This window comes from Protopterus annectens, chromosome 4.part0 (assembly GCF_019279795.1).
Source record: "Protopterus annectens isolate FY-2018-M chromosome 4.part0, PAN1.0, whole genome shotgun sequence".
NCBI lineage: Eukaryota > Metazoa > Chordata > Ceratodontiformes > Protopteridae > Protopterus > Protopterus annectens.
The window spans coordinates 401,194,271-401,212,188 of NC_056733.1; positions in this window are offsets into that span (position 1 = coordinate 401,194,271).

The window sequence follows — 17,918 nt, forward strand, 5'->3', positions numbered from 1 at the left end:
ACACTTGCAAGTTTCAAACCCCTACCTAGCTATGCTATGACACTTGAGAGTGACACTGTAGCAGACTGCGCTATTCGGATTACTGGTAGGTCTCTTTTCTCCAGCTGTATGTATAGGGTGCTGACATCATCACTGTTTGGAAAGGGTAATGTGCGTCATGTAGTGTGATCTCCTGATTGCAAAAAAGCACATGTTTTTCATACAGAATTGCACACACACAAACTCCTCACATCCAAACACACACACTTGCTATTTGCAAGTTTCAAACTCCTACTTAACTATATTATGACACTTGAGAGAGACGCATTAGCAGAGTGCACTATTCGAATTACTGGGAGGTTTCCCTTCTCCTGCTGTACTTATAGGGTGCTGACATCATCCGTGGTTAGAAAGGGGAATATGCATCCTGTAGAGTGCTTTCACAGTTGCCAAAAGAGACACCTCCCTCCCACAGACTTGCACACACACACTAACCCCCCTCCACACACACTGGGTAGTTGCAGGATTCAAACCCCTACCTAACTATGTTATGACACTCGTGACAGACGCATTAGCGGAGCACGCTATTCGAATTACTGGGAGGTTTTGCTTCTCCTGCTGTACTTATAGGGTGCTGACATCATCCGTGCTTAGATAGGGGAATGTGCATCCTGTAGAGTGCTTTCACAGTTGCCAAAAGGGACATCTCCCTCACACAGGCTTGCACACACACTAACCTCCCTCCACACACACTGGGCAGTTGCAGGATTCAAACCCCTACCTAACTATGTTATGACACTCGTGATACAGGCATTAGCAAAGCACGCTATTCAAATTACTGGGAGGTTTCTCTTCTCCTGTTGTAATTATAGGGTGCTGACATCATCCATGCTTAGATAGGGGAATGTGCATCCTGTAGAGTGCTTTCACAGTTGCCAAAAGGGACATCTTCCTCACACAGACTTGCACACACATCAACCCTGCTCACCCACACACACACACTGAGCAATTGCATGGTTCGAACTCCTACCTACATATATTAAGACACTTGAGAGAGAGGCATTAGCAGAGCGCGCTAACCGAATTACTGGGCATTTGGTCTGCACCTGCAGTATTTATAGGGTGCTGACATCTTTATTTCTACAGAGGTATGTACATCTAGTACTACCTGTCAGTTGGGGGATAGCATATATATGCATTTGCAGCCATCTACGTCAGGGTCAGATATGCACATCGCACTGGCAGGTTATGTTCTATACCATGCTTCGTGACCAAAGGACCTGTAACACACAACACAACCAGTCCAGAACACCACACCCACATCCAGGACACACACTTAGCTTCCCTGGGAACAGTGCCGGGATATGCAGGTGTTCACATACACCATTCCAGTTGTTAACATCAGGTACAGGCATATTGTGTGTGAGAACTACTCAGGCCTCTACCACTTTACCCTACAGCCACTACAATGTGTGGGTCCATGTGCTATGGCAGAACCACACACCACAGCCACATGGGGGAATACATATTGCACCTGTCCATCTGCAACATAGGTACTCACTGTTCCACACCAGAGGTAGACCACCATTGTTGATATCTGACCATACCCACCTTTCCCTGGACATCCATATCCCATCCCCACCCCCAGGCAAGGTTGTCACTGCACACAAACTGTATTTAGCACAAGCAGACTCTACACTTGTGAAGACTGGGGTGGACGACTTCAAAGGACCCATACTGGGGGACTATACTGGCCACTCAGCATAATCCTTGACAATTGCATTCTATGAGCATGTGTACGGTTTGCATTGATCATGCTATCCCACATATACCCATGACTGCTCCACAACAAGACACCAGTCAGGTGTACACCAGCCATATATGAGCCATCCAACAGACAGAGTGAGCTAATACATTGCAGAGCTGTAGCCCACAGAGGGAGGACATCTGTGAAAAGTTCTGGCACGACACTTCATTCCCACATAATCATCACAACACAGTGTTGACAGTGGAATTGTCCAGTCAATGCAGATAGGGTTCCCCTCAGTCTGTTATTGATGGCCACTTACTGTTAGAGATCCTCAGCAACCCTCTTCCGGCACACACCAACAACATGGCTGTGGCTTAGCACATTCAAACCCTGGGATCTCCACTGTGCCCCTGCTTGACAGAGGCACAGCTCACTAGCCTCACACGTTGCCTTATATGACCTACTTTACAGTGGCACACTAGCCTACTGTACTGGGGATGCAGATGCCAAGCACACTCTGGCTGAGCTGTCATTCCCTAGGGCGACAGGCCTAGTATTGACCTCTACACCCATATGTTCAATTATCAGATGCACACTATTTGTTGTGCTGTTCTACTGTTTGCAGGTCTTTATTGCCATAGCATTCCCTGTTCCTATGACCAACTTGTGTATCTGTGGGGGATGTTTGCATATGACGGCGATCCACTATATCACTTATGTCTCTGTAGTAATTTACTGTGTGCACTGGGCAGGTTGCTGTGTTGTGGTTGGTTCCTGGAATGACACGTACAAATACCAGATATGTGTGGCCAACTGCTAAATGGAGATATGGCCTAAGTGTATGAGCATGCCCAGTTCAGCCTTTCCATGGCATGTTGTCTGACATATGCCTCATTTATCAAAGTGTGCGAGCATGCCCAGTGTGAGCTTTCCATATGTTGCACTCTGAAGTCCACCACATATTTGGGTGTGTGTGAACTTCAACAATATCTCACGTTTATGGTTGTGTGTTGGGTATCATGTTGTGTACTAACTGGCCAACTGCTTCATGTCTGCCACAACAGGGATTATACTGTGCCTGCAGGGATTGCATGAGATACTTTGCAGACAGTTGTCAATATACTTTCATAATGACCTAACACTGTAGTACCGTATAGTGTACTGGTTCAGTACTTACACTGTGGTGGACAGTATCCTGGGCTTTAGTCCTATCACTGCTTGACATCTTCATAGTGAGCACAACAGACTGTGTAGGGGCCAGTTGTGCACATATGACCATGTTGCATCATGTTCAGATATGGACTACCTACATAAGGCTCGTCCAACATTGGTAGTGTATTCCACAACATAGATGGACAATGGCAAACACTAGTGATGTTCCCTAGGCCATTTCTGATGCTAGTCACAGGGTGTGTTTGTCCTTCGACACACATTGTAACTGGAGTTTGCCATGACATATGTCATGGTTAGTATACTGTGCCTCCGTCTACCTCTGACATAACAGTGATACCCAGGGTTAACCTACCATCTCCCATCCACTCATCAGGATTCCTCTTGAGGGGTGTCAATAGCTGACTCTCTAGCTAACCTGTACCGGGAGTTTACTCAAGAGTGGGGGTGCCTTCTGTGTTATGGATCATTCTGTACAGCTTGTCCTATGTATGTCAGTGCTGGGGTTCAGGTCTCTCATGTGCATAGCTCACTGCCATTCAGATTGTACAAGGTGCAGCATGTTCATTGATTCCAGCTTGGACATGGCTTCATACATCAGGCACAGCTTGCCTGTAGCTGGGCAGTATGGCAGTGTGTGGAGCTGCAGTTTGTTTACTCAGGCAACACATGGCATCTGTTCATGCTCTTTGCTACTCCTGGTGGGGTACTGTTGTGGACTTTACAGTTGATGGAGGTGTCTGCTGAGGTATATCCCACAGGGGCTATTGTAGTCAATTGTGATGCTGATGAAGGGTGACTGCAGAGCCACAGTGACCTACCCTTATCTACATCTGACAACCTTCATGATTGGGTGGGTATATGGTATGTTTCTGCGAACACTACAGCCACATGTTTGTCCAATGCAGGATATCTATCACCTTGTGTCCCCAGGTCTCTCATTACATGTTAGGTACATAATGGGTTAACACCTGTGTGTTAATTTGTGGGCACTTACTGTATATCCATGGTGGTTGTCTATACACAGTTCTGCAATTAGCTTGCTGACATGGCTATGGCTCCAGTTGTCTGTTTGTAGGTGGCCCTTTTGTGGGTTGCTTGTGTCAGCTGGGGGTCGGATATGGTGGGCTGTTTGTACTCCTCTGCATACATGTTCAGTCACAGTCCTTCCATGTTGGCCTATACCTATGGGACATATATACAGAATGGGGGAGGGGGTCCCAAAACCAGGCCTTGTGGGATGACACTCATATCTGCTTTGTAGTCTGACATGGATGCAGCATGTCTGACCATGTCAGTTCTGTCCTAGGCCTTGTTTGCAAACACTCTACTGACATAGGGGTATATATTTAAGCTGGTGAACATATCCATACTGAACTTGTAGGGTATTGTCTAAAAGCATATGCACGGTCCAGCTACGCTGTGTGGACCACATTGCCCTCATCAATGACCTTAATGACTGTTTCAAATGGGTCAAACATGTTTAGGGACAGGATCTGCAGTTACGACAGCCACACTGTGTAGGGTATCAGTAGGTCCACAATAGCTTTATGTCTGCGGTACATACTGATCCTTTCCATAGCTGTGCAGACCAAGCTTGTCAGGATCCTGGGGTGGTAGTTTGCAGTATCCATTCAGGCAACACCTTTCTTGTGAAGGACCACTGTTGTACTCTGCTCTTTGGGTACATATCCTGTGGTAAGGCTGACATTGGGCAGTAGTGTGATTTGGCATTCCATTATTCTTGGAGTCCATGTTTGCCTCAGCCCAGGACACCAACACATACCTTTGCTGCTGTGTGTTTTGCTTTGCAGATGATGGCTGTTACCTCAGCATCTGCAATGTCAGGGGACCAGCAGTCTGCTGGGATACATATTTTGCATTTTGCGGGGGGGGGGGGGGTTTGCATTGCACCTGTCAGGTTGTATGTTAGCAATATGTGTGTGTGTGTGTTTGGTATGTTGTTTGTAATATCTGTGTGATTCGGAGCATATCTGTGGATTCCCAACATGGTTCCTACCATCAGTTAAGTAAGCCTTGTGATTATCCTTAGTGTCCTGTACAATTTGTATCTTCATAGGGTCATGGGTTCATATTAGGCAATCCACCCTAGGGCATTAGTAATCCAAGCCAGAGTGTGTGTGTCTTTCGCCGCCCCTTGCTATGTGACTATTATGGCCATTTATGATTTTCTTTACTGTGCCTCTGTCTGGTTGTGACACAATGAAGACCCCCAGTATACATGTACGATCATCCATCCACTTGGCAATATTCCTGTTGAGGGGTGTCAGTGAGGGGCTCTGCCTAACATGGATTGGGATCCTGTTTCTGGGTGTGGGGAGCCTCTGGGTTATGTATCTGTCCCTCCAGCACATCCTATTTCATTATGTGTTGAGGCTGACATCTGTCACTCTCACAGCTCCAATGGCTTTGATTTCCTGTGGTGGGGCATGTCCATTACTCCTGTGTTGGACATGGCCTTGTACAACAGACATACAATGCCTCTGTGTAGGCAGTCTGTGACTGCATTCAGCTGGGGTGTCTACAGCCAGGCAGCATATGACATATATTTGACACCCTTTATCCTCTTGGTGGGGTACCTTTGAGGTCTTCCGAACCACTGCAGGTGTCACGTACGGTACATCTCATATGAGTCATTGTACTAGATTATGGGTCTGATAAGGGAACATGTGAATCCTTTCATGATACGGTGTCCAATATCGACAATCTTCCTAGCCACATTGGCATTGTGAGTGTCACATGACAGATTACTGTTGACTTGTGTCCCTAGGTCCCTGATTGCTCCTTGCATACATAATGGTTTACCACCTATGTGGTAATTTGTGAGTACCTTGTCTGGTATTTGGTGGGACATGCATACTGTCCAGTGTCTTCAGGATGTCTGGGTGGAGTTCTTGTGTGTGAGAGTGTGGTCTGTCCCATGCTACAGACTGTACAGCAGTTTTGACTACACTTAGGTGCACATGGGTGGTCTCCGCTGCTTTTTGCATTGTCAGTTACCTGGCCGTATGGGTGTCTGTGCTACATATGGATACTCCCCCTCCTTTGATGTTTTGGTCCAGGTGTTGGGGCCATAACGCATGATATGTGGTATAACCTGGAAGTGCTGGTGTGCTATCACTAGGCTTGCAGCAGGCTTCTGTCACTGCACAGACATCAATGTTCTCCATACTGGGAAGTGCCTCAGGGGCACGCATATTGCAGTTTACATATCTGGCATTGGTCAGCATTACCCGTATGTTTCTTACCACTTATGTTTTCTAGGGTGGTGGGTAGTCTTTTTGGCCTCGCCTACATACGGCTCTATGGAGGTGGCAAAGGCCTTATCCAGTATCCAGACGCCCAGGGGTAACAGGTGCAAGCCATCCCTGGAACAGCAGCATGGCTTGTCATGCATGACATCTCAAGCAGACAGACATTAGACCCTCTTGGACTGACAGCTGTAACTGTGCCACCTGTTAAAGATGATCATTCTGTGTTTGTACTGTGGCATCATTCTTGGTGAGGGTTGGATGCTGCACACGGCCAGTGTCATACCGGCCTGGGGTACATACTCAGAGAGCTCATCCATGTCTCTTTTCATGTAGTCCAGGGAGGTACATCTCAGGTCATTCACACCAGCATGGACATTGAGTGCATCATATTTCTGCTTGCTTTGGGGTGACCTGCGTACTTGTGTTATGTGGCATATTGTGGCAGCCTACAGGCAGCTTATTGTACCCTTTCCCTTGTTCAGTCTGGTGAGTGGGACAGCAGTGTGTCTGCCTATACAGACACCTATTACAACTGTATCAGGCATGTTGTTTCTCCTTCTGGCCTGTGACTGTTTGGCACACCAGCTTTGTGTACTATGTGTTGCATGTGCTATGTTTGGAGGTTGTGGTTGCTTGGGATCTGCTTTGGAGGCTTCTGTTGGTGTTGCGTGTTTGTAATTAGAGCCTCCGGGAATGTTTTTCTGTGTTTATGTGTTTGGTTTACAGTTGTGGTAGGTCTATGTGGGACTGGGTTTGTGGTGTATGTGGTTACCTTCTCCTCCTGACTACTTTTGACAGTACTGAGTTGGGGGAGCTCAGCCTCCGGTTTGGATACATGGTTGCATCTACCACATATATTTGTATTTATTGGGGGGAGTTGTGGATTGTCTGTGTACTTGGGCCAGGTGTCACATTGTCTCTGGATTCACAGATTCTACTTGTTGTGGCTGGCCTTAGTGGATTGTATGATTGTATGTGTGGACATATTTTATTGCCATACTACTGATCAGTGATTACTTCCCTTTTTATGTTTGCTCTATCATGTAGTACCTTCCTCATTCTCTTGCATGGTTTGGTAATGGCTGGAGTCCAGCATGCCAGATGCCTGCATGTATGGCATTGTGTCTTGTTGTTATTTGTGATTGTATACTCCAAGCATTCCTGGCTGTGTTCATGGAATGCCTGTATAACATGTTCTGCGGTGTGTCCCATATTCTGCACTTGCACAGGGCCTTTCGTGGATTCCACATCGGTTTGGAGGGGTGCAACCTATGCTTTACACATGTTTTTCACTGTGGTATTCTGGCCAGGGACTGGCGTCGGGATGTGTATATCCAGTGTGATTACTCTATGGTCTGGTCTTACCAGTGAGGGATACACTTCTCATCTTGCTATCCAGTACACATGTTGCTGATTATCACATCCAGTATGCTTACCCCTCTTGTGGGAGTGGTACGTTGTTCCTGGGCATTTTGGTTTATGGATTCTGGGAACTTTTCTCTGACTGTGTTGGTGCTAGTATAATGCTCCCGGTGTATGTCTGCGTATTTTCAGTCAAGCAATATAATGTGGTTTGGGGGGCTTGATATATACATGTATTCCAACATAGGCCAGGTGCAGTTCCTGGTATTAGGACAGTAGTCTGCAGCAGGCTATATACTGGGAGGCAGTTTTACCCATTGGTATTTGACCATGGCTAATCCATGCTGCTTCTTGTTGTGGTACCAACATGGGGGTGTGGTTATCCTTGACATTTATTGCTAGTCACCCTCCTTTTTTAGCTTGTTCCATGTTTTGCAGCTGTACAGCACAGTATGAGGTGTGACCTGGTAGTGTTAGGGTGCTGATGTGAGTCTTGACCCAGTTCCCAGTTTTCTATTACAGGACTGATATCTACAGTCTCCATACTGTGTGCGTTTACACTGCACACATCTTGCTGTTTAGACTTCTGGCATTGGGTAGCATTACATCTAGGTTCCTATCCCTTGTGGTACCTATGAAGGTGGGTTTGTGTTTTGAGACTTACCTATTCAGGGCATGCTGTGGGTACTGACAGCCTTTGCCAGTATCCATGGGGCAAGGACTGATAGGTGCCCGCCACCCCTAGCAGGTTGTGCATCATGTCATGCTCCGCATGTCTTCCCAGCCTGAAACACATTGGCTCCCCTTTGACTAACTGCATTACTTCAGCCAGTTATTGCACTTGATCATCCCATCATCATTTTGTGGCTTCATGCTTGGTGAGGGTGGATGTTAGTCAGGGTGCTCAGGTGTGCATATAGTACGCTCTGCCTGTGATGGCCTTGGCAATGGTGGGGGGCTGTTTGGCCCAGCCCTATGCTGGTCCTGCTGCAGCTGTTTTCGCAAGATCATATTATGTAGCATAGCACATACCATGACAATTTGGGTACATGTAGTTGGTGAGTACTGCAAGGCTCCACCAGATGTGTCCAGACACCGGAAACGTGACTTGAGCAGCCCAAACACATGCTCTATTACATTACGTGTTTGTGCATGTGCCTCATTATGGCATTCCTGTTCAGGTGTGTGTGCATTTCTGATGGGTGTCATCAGCCACGGCTCCAGTGCATAACCTGCATCCCCCACTAGGTGTCTGTGTGGGATGTCCCCATTGGCAAATGTCTGGTACAGCTGCATCAAATGCCAGATGTGGGAATCATGGTAGCTCCCAGGGCAGCCAGCACACACATTCATTATTATGCCCTGGGCATCACACACTACCTGGCAGTTGATGGAGGGGAAGCCCTTGTGGTTAATGTAGGCCCTACCCTGCTCACCGGCTGGTGCTTTGATGCATATGTGCGTGCAGTCTATTGCACCCACTACCTCAGGGTATTCCGCTATTTGATGGAAGAGACGCATATTGCTGGCCAATACCTCACGGGCATTGGGGAAGTATACATGATCACCGACATGTGCTGACATGGCATCCAGGAACTGGTGCAGTACCCTGGAGGCTGATGCCTGTGATATCCCCATCATATCACCAGTTGGTCTTTGGAAGGTACCTGTTGCTAGTATTCTTAGGCCAACACATACCTTGGATTCCACTGGGATGGGTTCCCCTCTGTTGCTTCTGTGTGTGAGGCGTGGCCTGCACAGCTATACTGTTTGCTGCAGGAGCTCTCTGTCCATTCTATAGCGCTCTACTATCTCCAGCTCATGTAACCCATGGTAGGTGACCCTGGGCCTGTACACTCTTCTCCGTCTCCTCACGGTGGGTTGTCTGGCACCATCTGTATTGACACCACCCTCAGCAAGTCGCCTATGTCTCATTATGACAGCTATGGCAGCCCCTAACATTTCTGCTCTGAGTTAAGCTTTTTCAGTTTTCTCTTCTAATAGCTTACTCCTGTCTTGCAGTGTCTCTTGAGAGAAACATCCTGCAGTGCTGTTTGCAGAGTTTTAAGTGCTGGGCTGGGCTACTATTCTGCCTGTGTAATTGCCTGCTTCTAATTGTTTTCACCTACTAGCTCCAGCAGTATTCCCTGCTAGCTTCCTACTAATTCTGTTGCTTCCTTTTTCCTTTCTGTTTCCTCAGGGGGGAGCAGCATGCATACCAGCAGAAACATGCTCACAGTGGCTTACACGCATGCACACATGCTTACACAGTTTGCAATCATCTTATTCGGGTTAAAATGCGCACACCAGCGCAAACAGTGTTACAGGTCTGCCAACAGGCTCCTACATGCTCAGTCTGCCCTACACGCATGCACACCAGCGCAAACAGTGTTAAATATCTACCAACACGCTCCCACATACTCAGTCTGCCTTACACGCACGCACACTGCCCTACTCGCACTTCATAGCGCGCACACGTGTGCATAAACGCCCAGCAAGAAACTTTAGTGTAAGTAACAGTGTACACCTTCCATTTCTTGACTTTCCCATGCTTATCTTGGGGCACTCCTCTTTCCCTGATCTGTGTCTGTCATCTGTCATGTTACACTCACCTCCAATGAACTGCATTTCTTTCTACCATTCCCCCCTGTGATGTCACCTATCTCCTACTCTATTCCTCCCCCTTATGTATCTCTTACACTACTCAGACTGTGCTCATTTGCTATGTGACTGTGGAATTCAGTATCCTAACCCTCATTTACATGAGATTGCCTACTAATGCTTAGTTACATGTCTTAGACTCAGCTTCCCCCCTTAGCAACCACTACACGGTGGCCACGTTGTTTTTGGTCTGCTGGTCCCTGTATTGTCATTCCATGTATTGCATAAAACCCACATTTGTGGGTTTATAACCTTCATTTTATGTTTTATACAGCGCAGCCCGTTTGCGCTGGGCTGCACTGCGTTTAAACATCTTTTTATTATTTTTGCATCGGGTTACCTTGCCAATGACCACATATTTGGCCATTGGCATGCTGCCTGACACATATGCACCCTTTATTTGGAGCTGACATGGCTCCGTTGTGATTTTTGAAGAACCGTACTCAGTTGTCAACTGAGTACATTTCTGCAGCTAAAACGTCTCTTACACGGGCTGGTTTCTGCTTCGTGGATCGCTAATATACCTCATTTGCATACCTTTCGGCTGCAAGTGAGGTATTTAGCATGTCCACGCCCAGTCCATGTAAGAGATGTTTTAGCTGGTCTCTTACACGGAGTTTAGGGCTGTTCCTGGATCGCAAGGCTTGCATGGAGTGTTACACGTCTCTTACACTCCGTGCAAGCCTTCGTGAATCCTGCCCATAAAATTAAATATTAAATTTATTAAGGAATTGTTGAAGTTAGTTATTTTAGCAATTTATTAACAATGTAGCTGTTTTAGGCAAGTTTTTACTTTGTACTATGATTAATCTTTAAATAAATGGATAACTGTTGTTGAATAATTATGTAATTTTATTGGTTAGAGATGCCACAGGATTTAATAAAATCCATGTAGGCAGAGTGTAGAAATGTATCCATGTAAACAGCCACTGTTCCCCCTTGGCAGCGTGCCATTCATATTAATGATGGCACACTGCCAAGGCAGAGATGAGGAACATGGATATTGAATTAGTGTAGGTAGGGAGTGGTATAGTGGCTAACCATGGCTGCAGATGAGTGTGAGGCTCCCTGGAATGCTCGCCACCCCTGTTGTAATGTTGTGAAGTGTGCCAAATGTATAATATGTCAATTTAATGATGTTTTACAGTTTTATTTTTTAGATTTTTTTTGTTTTAACTGCATGTTTGTGCAGCACGTAGCAATGCCAAGCTATGCTCACATATAGACAGCTGACACCTGCCAGACATCTAAAAATAGAAACTGGATGTAATTAATTATCATAATTAATTTTCTGTTTGTTTTTAAATTACCATTTGCACTGTTTTTCTCTCTCCCCACCCCTTATCTGCATATATTTAATATTGTTATGTATTATTATGGTTTGATATTAATATATATTGTTAAAATAACTATATTTTTGGAAATGTGGCTTATTATAGTTATGTGTTATCATGCTTTCATATTGAGATATCTTGTTAAATTAACTGTTTTGTTGGCATTATGTAGTTTATTCCTTTTATGTGTTATTATGCATTCATAACTTTTCTTGTTAAATTAACTGTGTGGTTGCCCTTATTATTTAACTGTTACTGGCAAGCTGTTAACATACTGACTGTTCTATTATTTCATGTTGTGTCATACATAATATACATGTCTATGTATTGGGGTTAATTAATATGATGATTCATGCTGTTAATACTAACAATGATTTGTTCATAACTAACCTCAACTTATGGCTATACTTCAATTACCACAGCATGTCAGGATATGCTGGTTCTGGCTGATCCTCCTAACTTACCTCTACCTGCCATGGCACTGGCTCCCAACATGTCTGGGACCCAAACAGGTGGTGCCCCCTTGCTGACCCTGCAATATCTGTGGCATTGGGTAGCACCACCCATGGGACAGTGTCGGGACCACCCTCTCAGAGCAGTGGAAAAGAGAGAGGTGTCACCTGGACTGAGCTGCTGGTCTTGGTGCAAAGGATAGTCCACCATGGCTATGACCACCACCTGTGCCAGACTGAGAACATGCTGGCCAACCTGGTGGGGCAGACTCACCCTAGTGCCCAGCCTCCAGCACTGCCACCCCCAGGGCAGTGAAGGACAATGCTGACAGTCCCATGGGTGGGGATGTGAGTCATGATGCTGTCATCTGCAGGCACATGGAACTTAATTCAACAACACCCTTCCAATCCAAAGTGTTCACCCCACTAATGTGTCACACACCACCCTTGTCTGCTGTATTGTCTGTCTTGTCTCTTTGCAAATGCATCCTCTCCTACCCAACTTACCTCCCCCACACATATCTATGTCTGTTCCCCAACATTCCACTCTCACATTAAAAAAAAAATGGGGACCTGTCTCAAAAAAATGTCATCCCATACATAACTCTCCATTTTGCACACATGTCCTCTGGACACATGTAATTTGGTCCAATTGGGTTGAAAATGCAGTTATGTTGTCCTCACCCCTTTCTCTGGCGTGTGAGAGTCCAAATTCAACTACAAATTCTGTCAAAGTGCACAGTTCTTGCTGTACAAGAAATGGAGAGCTATGGTTCTTTCCTACACCCTCCCTGAACATCCCTCCCTGCCTTTCACTATGTTTTCCCACTGCTTGAACTCATTTCAGCACTTTCCTATCTCCCCTTTTTTCTTTTCTTTTTATTTGTTTAGCACTGTGTTGTGCGACACTCTGTGTCGCATTGGGCAGCTCCAAGAAACTCAGCTAAATAGTGCTATAATGACTATATGTGTTTATAGCATTGCAAGACACATGCACAAAATAAACACCTCTACCATGTTTCAAACCCAGTCCCATCACACCTACAGCATGCTGCATTAACCCACCATGCCACGCAACTCTTACTTAAAACAGGTGGTTTAAACAAATCATAGTAATTGACAATTACAGTCATTAGGCGTGTTTCAGCAGAGCTGCATGCCATGCTGCACCATGCAAAATGGAATAAAAGTAATGGGAATGGGAGTGCACCTTGGAGTCTGGTGCAATAGTACACTACTAGACAGCCAAAGACATGATAATGGATGTAACTGAGGCCTGTGATAGCAGGTAAATGAGCCCTTTTATCAGCAACATATAGAAAGTCACCTGCTATGGTATTACTGGCAAAATACATGTTCAACTGGGACTCTTGTGCAGAAATATATCCATATAAAGCCATGCACATACTGATGGATGTAGAAACTGTCACTGCCTATATGAGTGCACATATATCTTGAAAATACACCTGCTGTAGCACAGACCCAGTAGCTCAGTCTGTTAAGTGCCTTGCATACAGTACATTTTGCAACACACAGTCCTGGTGTTGTGTTGCATTTCAATTACATTATTGTTAAGACAGCAGTTAATGTATGACTCATGCACTCTTTATCCACACAAAGCATTGCAAATTAAATATCTACTTTTCAGTGCTGGAAGTCATAGGTCTGCAGGTAGGGGCACACTTCACATATCAATTTAGCATTACTATGTGTCACCTAGTACTCTGATATTGACACAGTTGCCTAACATATGTACCTTAAATACATGCCTTAATTGGAGTGTAAAGGGTACCCTCTCCCTGGATCTGCCTCTACAACAAGGCTGACACAGCTGACACAGATATACCTACAGTTGTTTGTCCTCCAAAGTGTTCACACTCTCTGCCTATGTCTATTACCTGTAGCAGCAGCTGCAGCCTGTGGCACACAGAGCTCTATGTAAAGATTTCTGCTACAGACCTACCATCTGCAATGATGTAGTCTCCTCAGCCCAGTAATGTCCATCTCAACAGCTAAGAAAGGGGCCCTGGTCTACATGAAGGTCTTAAATATTGCAAAGTGGTTTCATATCATTGGCTAATGATAGTGCAATTCAACTGTTTTGGCTGCAATTATCATATCAGTGCCACAGATTGGTTTAGAGGGAATTACCTGCTAATGAGAAGCATGTTAAAAATGCAAGCAGCTGGCTATGGGGAAACATTCTGTATGAGACTTTCATCACACAGAGGACACCTTTGCAAAACATTACTAGTAGCACATTTCAACAGAGTGCTACACTCCTTCAGGTATGTAACTGTTTTTTGTGTATAACAGGATGCAGATGGGAGGATAGAAGTATAGGGAATAGGGATTACAGCAGTACGCCTTTCTTAGACCTGCGGTAATGACATGTCATTAATATCCTACTGTCTTACATCTACAGGGGACGTACAATACTTCAAGGTTGCATTGTCTTTTGTCATTGTGGCACACTGGTGTTGTTGGACTGTCCCTTTATAGTGGTTGCAATAGCACACTGCTATTTGTCTGGCACTGGTCTTATGATATATTATTAGATGGCTGGCCTTAGGGACACACCACAGTAGACTGGAGTGTTGGATGTATGATCATGCAGCAGAATCTCTCATGGCACACAGGGAAATACCTCAGTATTGATACTATCTCAGCTGTATCCACACATGTAGTATGTTGTCACACTGTGGGATATGACATGTGTGAGCAAGCAGTGGCTACTGCCAGCCATTCTGCCCTTGCTGTATCTGTACATAGTGGACATCCACACATCTTGTCCTGTAATGTGTTCCCCTTATGTTCTCTTTCAGGAATAATGTACAATAGATGCTATGCCCCCTTCCCAGATGCAGAAAATGAAATAAGACATGAAGGACTAAGGCAGCATCATCACATCCTGCTATCCAGGGGGGAGGCATACCAGGGAACATCGGGCTGCATTGTGGGCTGACCTTGTCTGGGATGTGAATGCCATTGGTCACCAGGACAGGACATATGAGCAGGTTCAACACCAGGCAACAGACAAGGTGAATGCTGCATTACGAAGGGCAGCTGATGTAGCCAGGGGTCATGCCCTCACTGGTGGAGGGCCTGCAGTGGAACAACTACTCTTGGACACTGAGGAATTCCAGGCAAACCAGGAACACATGACAGCTCCCAGGCATCCATTACACCAAACATCTTGGAGGTGGGTGCCACAGTGTCCACAGCAGAAGAGCGTGCAGGTAAGCTTATTGTGATCACCACTGTAATACTATAGCAGTCATTGTGTCAGGCTGTACATACTCTTACATGGGTGTCAGGTCTAGCTGCTTTGGGGGGGGGTAAGCTCAGTTATACAGTCAAACACAGAATGGCACCAATACACCAAGTAACACAGTAGCTACTGTACGAGTGAGATATATGCACATATTACCTTGTGCAGTGGTACTGACAGTACCTCACCCTCAACTTTTTACAGGTCCATCAGGTGTTGTCCAAGGCCATGGTCCTGCTCCTGGTAAGGTTTCTACTGTTTTGTTACAGAAAATATATATGCTATTAAAATTAAGGGCCAGAATAATGCCCTATGTACACTTAAGTTTGTGTGCAACCAGAGTAGAACAGTTGTATGTTCCATTCTGGAACATTTACCTAAGGTTCTTAGAGTGGTTAATCAAGGAGTCTATTTGAATGAACAGAAACACTTTTGCAGTTATAGTTAAGAGTGAATAAGCCTACTGTCTTACATGAGGCAATTAATCTGACATGCCATTTAAAAACCCAAAGGTTGATTGTACATAGCTTAGGCATTGCAACCTGTATTTGTATAAACAGAATCATAGGATCATAGGAAGTTGCTAGGCTAATGACCCTGGAGCCCTTACAAGATTAGCCTAGAGTTTATTCCCCAAAAAGAAACCTCTGTCAGCACCTGTTGCCACTGTCATTAAGGGACACAGGTGAAACCCCTGGGACAAATGTGTGGTTTCTCATCCACTCATCAAGGTTGTGCCTGATGAGTGATAACGAGGAACTCTGTTTGACGTGTATGGGGAGTCTATTCCACAGCTAGGACAACCTCTGGGAGACAAACCTGTCTCTCCAGCAGATTCTGTTGATGTCGCATGTTAGATACAGGACTTTTGAGTGGGTAATGCACAGGGATTTAGACTTACAGATATGGAGTATCTCAAGTAAGGGGTCTGAGATTGCCTTGTAGGTGAGACACAGATCACCTTTGAGCAACCTGTATGATACTGAGTAGAGTGACAGTGACTTGAACCTGTCTGCATAGGACAGGTGTTGAAAGCCATGGATTCTCTTTTTGAGGTATTTCTGTGGCCTTTCCAGTTGGTTCAGATATTTGGAGAGGTACCTACCAAATGGGGTGTTATACTCAATTATTGGTCTAATGAGTGAGGAGTATAGAGAAGTAATAAACTCCTTTTTTTCTGGATACAATCCATTTACTTATGAAATGAACCAAGTAAAAGGCTCTTCTAACAACTGCCGCTACATTATGGTCAAATGTGAGATTGTTATCAACCTGAATACCCAGGTCTCTCATCACAGGTTGTGTGTTTAGGGGGTTGATGCTGATGTGGTAATCAGTAGGGGACGTGGTATGATGATACTTTTTTTGCATTTAGCTTGAGTCCATGACTTTGGTACCAGTCATTAGTTGCTGTGAGACCTGCTTTCAGTATGTTAACATCATTTGGGGAGTCAATGTCAGCACCCAACTTACAGTCATCCTCAAACATGGATGGTCACAGGCCTTTTCTGTTTGCCTGGACCTCAGGGAAGATGATGGCAAACAGTAGGGGTCCCAGGACAGATGAATGTTGAACTCCACTAGTGACAGGTCTGCTATCAGTGATGGCAGCACCTATTTTGACCTTGAGGGTTCTGCCAGTAAGCCAGTTGGCCACCCACCTAATGAGATAGGGATTTACACCAAGTTGTCTTAGCTTCTCGATGATGCCCGAGTGCAGGATTGTACCAAAGGCCTTGGCCAAGTCAAGGTAAGCTGTATGTACTGACTTTCCTTCATCCAAGTCCTTGGTGACAGTCTCAAAGTCAACCAGGTTCAACAGGCAAGATCTACCTTGAGGAATCTGAACTGGGTGGGGGTCAAGTGCTTGGAAATTGCCTATGTCCTTGTTTATGAGATCCATAATAATAAGTTCCATGGCTGTACAGATCAGACTTGTCAAGCTAATGGGGTGATGATTTCCAGGGTCAGTAGTGGTACCTGATATTGGGTGATTTCAATTACCCTACCATTAACTAGGAAAACTACTTGAGTACAAACTCCCAGGCTCGGCGCTTCCTGGAATTTATCAACTCAAATGCCCTGGATCAGCTGGTAAACTCCCCTACCAGAGGCCACAACATATTGGACCTGGTCAGCACCAACATGGGCGACAGGTGTTCCGTAATGGAGGTCAACCTGCCACTGGTTAGATCAAACCATAAACTAATCAGCCTGGATGTCCACACCCCACCCTCGACCAAGGAAACCACAGTGAAAAACTTTTGTAAAGCAAACTTCACCTTACTTAAGGCAGAGGTGGTAAGTTTCACAGCCCCCACACTAAAGGATAACACTGCTCAAGATGCAGAATCCTTTACAATTGCACTCTGTGAGCACCTACAAGGATGCATGGATCATGCCATCCCTAGCAAGACCAAGACTCACTCCCCTAAAAGAAGGAAACCAGTCTGGTGGACCCCTGCCATAAACAAGTTATACAATAAAAGGAGGAAACTAGTTCAGAAAAAAAGCAAATCCCAAGAAGGAAAGACAAACCTGATGAGTATCAGTAAGAAACTAAAGTCCCTCATAAAATCATCCAAGGCTAACTTCTAAAGAAAAATAGCCAAAGATTCGAAAGATAACCACAAATCCTTCTTTAGCTATGGCAAGAATCTAAGT